A 7,088-nucleotide genomic window follows, 5' to 3' on the forward strand; every position below is an offset into this window, starting at 1 on the left:
GGGTAGCCAGCTCAACAAAATGCCACACACCCAGGTGTAAGAAACAACATTGCCCAGGCATGGTCTAAGCCCCTCACCTCGTCCCTGTGCTTTGGGGAGCCGGAGGGACACCCGAGGCCCACGGCCCTGAGACCCCTTTGCAAAAAGCCGGCTTCCCACGGAAACAGTTTTCCTGAGGTGCAGACCCTATCCCAAGTGGTTGTGGCAAGGTAAAGCAAATGCCCTCCACTTCTCTGGAAGAAACCACAGTGCCCAGCCATGTTCTAAGCCCTCCCATCCTCCCTGGGCTTCTGGCAGCAGGAGTGAAAAGAGAGGAGCAGAGCACTGGGACCCGTTTGACAAAAACCGGCTTCCCACGGGAAAGTCTTTCTCCACGTGCAGACATGCTGCCAGGTGCCTGGGGCAAGGGGAAGGAAATGCCATACACTGACCTGGAAGAGACCACAGGGCCCAGGCACAGTCTGAACCCTTCCCTCAACCCGGCGGTTTTGCTAGCAGGAGTTCAACCCCAACGAACACAGCCCGGAGACCCCAGGGGCAAAAACGGCTTCCGACGAACAATAGGTGCTTGCTGTGGAACTCCTATCCCAAGTGGGGGTAGCCAGCTCAACAAAATGCCACACACCCAGGTGTAAGAAATAACGTTGCGCAGGCATGGTCTAAGCCCCTCACCTCGTCCCTGTGCTTTGGTGAGCCGGAGGGACACCCGAGGCCCACGGCCCTGAGACCCCTTTGCAAAAAGCCGGCTTCCCGCGGAGAGTGTTTTCCTGAGGTGCAGACCCTATCCCAAGTGGTTGTGGCAAGGTAAAGCAAATGCCCTCCACTTCTCTGGAAGAAACCACAGTGCCCAGCCATGTTCTAAGCCCTCCCATCCTCCCTGGGCTTCTGAAAGCAGGAGTGAAAAGAGAGGAGCAGAGCACTGGGACCCGTTTGACAAAACCCGGCTTCCCACGGGAAAGTCTTTCTCCACGTGCAGACATGTTCCCAGGTGCCTGTGGCAAGGGGAAGGAAATGCCATACACTGACCTGGAAGAGACCACAGGGCCCAGGCACAGTCTGAACCCTTCCCTCAACCCGGCGGTTTTGCTAGCAGGAGTTCAACCCCAACGAACACAGCCCGGATAGCCCTGAGGCAAAAACGGCTTCCGACGAACAATAGGCGCTTGCTGTGGAACACCAATCCCAAGAGGGGGTAGCCAGCTCAACAAAATGCCACACACCCAGATGTAAGAAACAGCATTGCCCAGGCATGGTCTAAGCTCCTCACCTCGTCCCTGTGCTTTGGGGAGCCGGAGGGACAGCCGAGGCCCACGGCCCTGAGACCCCTTTGCAAAAAGCCGGCTTCCCACGGAGACCGTTTTCCTGAGGTGCAGACCCTATCCCAAGTGGTTGTGGCAAGGTAAAGCAAATGCCCTCCACTTCTCTGGAAGAAACCACAGTGCCCAGCCATGTTCTAAGCCCTCCCATCCTCCCTGGGCTTCTGGTAGCAGGAGTGAAAAGAGAGGAGCAGAGCACTGGGACCCGTTTGACAAAACCCGGCTTCCCACGGGAAAGTCTTTCTCCACGTGCAGACATGCTCCCAGGTGCCTGTGGCAAGGGGAAGGAAATGCCATACACTGACCTGGAAGAGACCACAGGGCCCAGGCACAGTCTGAGCCCTTCCCTCAACCCGGCGGTTTTGCTAGCAGGAGTTCAACCCCAACGAACACAGCCCGGAGACCCCTGGGTCAAAAACGGCTTCCGACGAACAATAGGTGCTTGCTGTGGAACTCCTATCCCAAGTGGGGGTAGCCAGCTCAACAAAATGCCACACAGCCAGGTGTAAGAAACAACATTGCCCAGGCATGGTCTAAGCCCCTCACCTCGTCCCTGTGCTTTGGGGAGCCGGAGGGACAGCCGAGGCCCACGGCCCTGAGACCCCTTTGCAAAAAGCCGGCTTCCCACGGAGACAGTTTTCCTGAGGTGCAGACCCTATCCCAAGTGGTTGTGGCAAGGTAATGCAAATGCCCTCCACTTCTCTGCAAGAAACCACAGTGCCCAGCCATGTTCTAAGCCCTCCCATCCTCCCTGGGCTTCTGGCAGCAGGAGTGAAAAGAGAGGAGCAGAGCACTGGGACCCGTTTGACAAAACCCGGCTTCCCACGGGAAAGTCTTTCTCCACGTGCAGACATGCTCCCAGGTGCCTGTGGCAAGGGGAAGGAAATGCCATACACTGACCTGGAAGAGACCACAGGGCCCAGGCACAGTCTGAACCCTTCCCTCAACCCGGCGGATTTGCTAGCAGGAGTTCAACCCCAACGAACACAGCCCGGAGACCCCTGGGGCAAAAACGGCTTCCGACAAACAATAGGTGCTTGCTGTGGAACTCCTATCCCAAGTGGGGTTAGCCAGCTCAACAAAATGCCACACACCCAGGTGTAAGAACCAACATTGCGCAGGCATGGTCTAAGCCCCTCACCTCGTCCCTGTGCTTTGGGGAGCCGGAGGGACAGCCGAGGCCCACGGCCCTGAGACCCCTTTGCAAAAAGCCGGCTTCCCACGGAGACAGTTTTCCTGAGGTGCAGACCCTATCCCAACTGGTTGTGGCAAGGTAAAGCAAATGCCCTCCACTTCTCTGGAAGAAACCACAGTGCCCAGCCATGTTCTAAGCCCTCCCATCCTCCCTGGGCTTCTGACAGCAGGAGTGAAAAGAGAGGAGCAGAGCACTGGGACCCGTTTGAGAAAACCCGGCTTCCCACGGGAAAGTCTTTCTCCACGTGCAGACATGCCCCCAGGTGCCTGGGGCAAGGGGAAGGAAATGCCATACACTGACCTGGAAGAGACCACAGGGCCCAGGCACAGTCTGAACCCTTCCCTCAACCCGGCGGTTTTGCTAGCAGGAGTTCAACCCCAACGAACACAGCCCGGAGACCCCTGGGGCAAAAACGTCTTCAGACGAACAATAGGTGCTTGCTGTGGAACTCCTATCCCAAGTGGAGGTAGCCAGCTCAACAAAATGCCACACACCCAGGTGTAAGAAACAACATTGCCCAGGCATGGTCTAAGCCCCTCACCTCGTCCCTGTGCTTTGGGGAGCCGGAGGGACAGCCGAGGCCCACGGCCCTGAGACCCCTTTGCAAAAAGCCGGCTTCCCACGGAGACAGTTTTCCTGAGGTGCACACCCTATCCCAAGTGGTTGTGGCAAGGTAAAGCAAATGCCCTCCACTTCTCTGGAAGAAACCACAGTGCCCAGCCATGTTCTAAGCCCTCCCATCCTCCCTGGGCTTCTGACAGCAGGAGTGAAAAGAGAGGAGCAGAGCACTGGGACCCATTTGACAAAACCCGGCTTCCCACGGGAAAGTCTTTCTCCACGTGCAGACATGCTCCCAGGTGCCTGTGGCAAGGGGAAGGAAATGCCATACACTGACCTGGAAGAGACCACAGGGCCCAGGCACAGTCTGAACCCTTCCCTCAACCCGGCGGTTTTGCTAGCAGGAGTTCAACCCCAACGAACACAGCCCGGAGACCCCTGAGGCAAAAACGGCTTCCGACGAACAATAGGCGCTTGCTTTGGTACACCAATCCCAAGAGGGGGTAGCCAGCTCAATATAATGCCACACACCCAGGTGTAAGAAACAACATTGCCCAGGCATGGTCTAAGCCCCTCACCTCGTCCCTGTGCTTTGGGGAGCCGGAGGGACACCCGAGGCCCACGGCCCTGAGACCCCTTTGCAAAAAGCCGGCTTCCCACGGAAACAGTTTTCCTGAGGTGCAGACCCTATCCCAAGTGGTTGTGGCAAGGTAAAGCAAATGCCCTCCACTTCTCTGGAAGAAACCACAGTGCCCAGCCATGTTCTAAGCCCTCCCATCCTCCCTGGGTTTCTGGCAGCAGGAGTGAAAAGAGAGGAGCAGAGCACTGGGACCCGTTTGACAAAAACCGGCTTCCCACGGGAAAGTCTTTCTCCACGTGCAGACATGCTCCCAGGTGCCTGTGGCAAGGGGAAGGAAATGCCATACACTGACCTGGAAGAGACCACAGGGCCCAGGCACAGTCTGAACCCTTCCCTCAACCCGGCGGTTTTGCTAGCAGGAGTTCAACCCCAACGAACACAGCCCGGAGACCCCTGAGGCAAAAACGGCTTCCGACGAACAATAGGCGCTTGCTGTGGAAAACCAATCCCAAGAGGGGGTAGCCAGCTCAACAAAATGCCACACACCCAGGTGTAAGAAACAACATTGCCCAGGCATGGTCTAAGCCCCTCACCTCGTCCCTGTGCTTTGGGGAGCCGGAGGGACACCCGAGGCCCACGGCCCTGAGACCCCTTTGCAAAAAGCCGGCTTCCCACGGAGACAGTTTTCCTGAGGTGCAGACCCTATCCCAAGTGGTTGTGGCAAGGTAAAGCAAATGCCCTCCACTTCTCTGGAAGAAACCACAGTGCCCAGCCATGTTCTAAGCCCTCCCATCCTCCCTGGGCTTCTGGCAGCAGGAGTGAAAAGAGAGGAGCAGAGCACTGGGACCCGTTTGACAAAACCCGGCTTCCCACGGGAAAGTCTTTCTCCACGTGCAGACATGCTCCCAGGTGCCTGGGGCAAGGGGAAGGAAATGCCATACACTGACCTGGAAGAGACCACAGGGCCCAGGCACAGTTTGAACCCTTCCCTCAACCCGGCGGTTTTGCTAGCAGGAGTTCAACCCCAACGAACACAGCCCGGAGACCCCTGGGGCAAAAACGGCTTCCGACGAACAATAGGTGCTTGCTGTGGAACTCCTATCCCAAGTGGCGTTAGCCAGCTCAACAAAATGCCACACACCCAGGTGTAAGAAACAACATTGCGCAGGCATGGTCTAAGCCCCTCACCTCGTCCCTGTGCTTTGGGGAGCCGGAGGGACAGCCGAGGCCCACGGCCCTGAGACCCCTTTGCAAAAAGCCGGCTTCCCACGGAGACAGTTTTCCTGAGGTGCAGACCCTATCCCAAGTGGTTGTGGCAAGGTAAAGCAAATGCCCTCCACTTCTCTGGAAGAAACCACAGTGCCCAGCCATGTTCTAAGCCCTCCCATCCTCCCTGGGCTTCTGACAGCATGAGTGAAAAGAGAGGAGCAGAGCACTGGGACCCGTTTGACAAAACCCGGCTTCCCACGGGAAAGTCTTTCTCCACGTGCAGACATGCTCCCAGGTGCCTGGGGCAAGGGGAAGGAAATGCCATACACTGACCTGGAAGAGACCACAGGGCCCAGGCACAGTCTGAACCCTTCCCTCAACCCGGCGGTTTTGCTAGCAGGAGTTCAACCCCAACGAACACAGCCCGGAGACCCCTGAGGCAAAAACGGCTTCCGACGAACAATAGGCGCTTGCTGTGGAAAACCAATCCCAAGAGGGGGTAGCCAGCTCAACAAAATGCCACACAAAAAGGAGTAAGAAACAACATTGCCCAGGCATGGTCTCAGCCCCTCACCTCGTCCCTGTGCTTTGGGGAGCCGGAGGGACACCCGAGGCCCACGGCCCTGAGACCCCTTTGCAAAAAGCCGGCTTCCCACGGAGACAGTTTTCCTGAGGTGCACACCCTATCCCAAGTGGTTGTGGCAAGGTAAAGCAAATGCCCTCCACTTCTCTGGAAGAAACCACAGTGCCCAGCCATGTTCTAAGCCCTCCCATCCTCCCTGGGCTTGTGGCAGCAGGAGTGAAAAGAGAGGAGCAGAGCACTGGGACCTGTTTGACAAAAACCGGCTTCCCACGGGAAAGTCTTTCTCCACGTGCAGACATGCTCCCAGGTGCCTGTGGCAAGGTGAAGGAAATGCCATACACTGACCTGGAAGAGACCACAGGGCCCAGGCACAGTCTGAACCCTTCCCTCAACCCGGCGGTTTTGCTAGCAGGAGTTCAACCCCAACGAACACAGCCCGGAGACCCCTGAGGCAAAAACGGCTTCCGACGAATAATAGGCGCTTGCTGTGGAACACCAATCCCAAGGGGGGGTAGCCAGCTCAACAAAATGCCACACACCCAGGTGTAAGAAACAACATTGCCCAGGCATGGTCTAAGCCCCTCACCTCGTCCCTGTGCTTTGGGGAGCCGGAGGGACAGCCGAGGCCCACGGCCCTGAGACCCCTTTGCAAAAAGCCGGCTTCCCACGGAGACAGTTTTCCTGAGGTGCAGACCCTATCCCAAGTGGTTGTGGCAAGGTAATGCAAATGCCCTCCACTTCTCTGCAAGAAACCACAGTGCCCAGCCATGTTCTAAGCCCTCCCATCCTCCCTGGGCTTCTGGCAGCAGGAGTGAAAAGAGAGGAGCAGAGCACTGGGACCCGTTTGACAAAACCCGGCTTCCCACGGGAAAGTCTTTCTCCACGTGCAGACATGCTCCCAGGTGCCTGTGGCAAGGGGAAGGAAATGCCATACACTGACCTGGAAGAGACCACAGGGCCCAGGCACAGTCTGAACCCTTCCCTCAACCCGGCGGATTTGCTAGCAGGAGTTCAACCCCAACGAACACAGCCCGGAGACCCCTGGGGCAAAAACGGCTTCCGACAAACAATAGGTGCTTGCTGTGGAACTCCTATCCCAAGTGGGGTTAGCCAGCTCAACAAAATGCCACACACCCAGGTGTAAGAACCAACATTGCGCAGGCATGGTCTAAGCCCCTCACCTCGTCCCTGTGCTTTGGGGAGCCGGAGGGACAGCCGAGGCCCACGGCCCTGAGACCCCTTTGCAAAAAGCCGGCTTCCCACGGAGACAGTTTTCCTGAGGTGCAGACCCTATCCCAACTGGTTGTGGCAAGGTAAAGCAAATGCCCTCCACTTCTCTGGAAGAAACCACAGTGCCCAGCCATGTTCTAAGCCCTCCCATCCTCCCTGGGCTTCTGACAGCAGGAGTGAAAAGAGAGGAGCAGAGCACTGGGACCCGTTTGAGAAAACCCGGCTTCCCACGGGAAAGTCTTTCTCCACGTGCAGACATGCCCCCAGGTGCCTGGGGCAAGGGGAAGGAAATGCCATACACTGACCTGGAAGAGACCACAGGGCCCAGGCACAGTCTGAACCCTTCCCTCAACCCGGCGGTTTTGCTAGCAGGAGTTCAACCCCAACGAACACAGCCCGGAGACCCCTGGGGCAAAA

The sequence above is a fragment of the Ursus arctos genome, unplaced genomic scaffold (genome assembly GCF_023065955.2).
Source record: "Ursus arctos isolate Adak ecotype North America unplaced genomic scaffold, UrsArc2.0 scaffold_16, whole genome shotgun sequence".
Lineage (NCBI taxonomy): Eukaryota > Metazoa > Chordata > Mammalia > Carnivora > Ursidae > Ursus > Ursus arctos.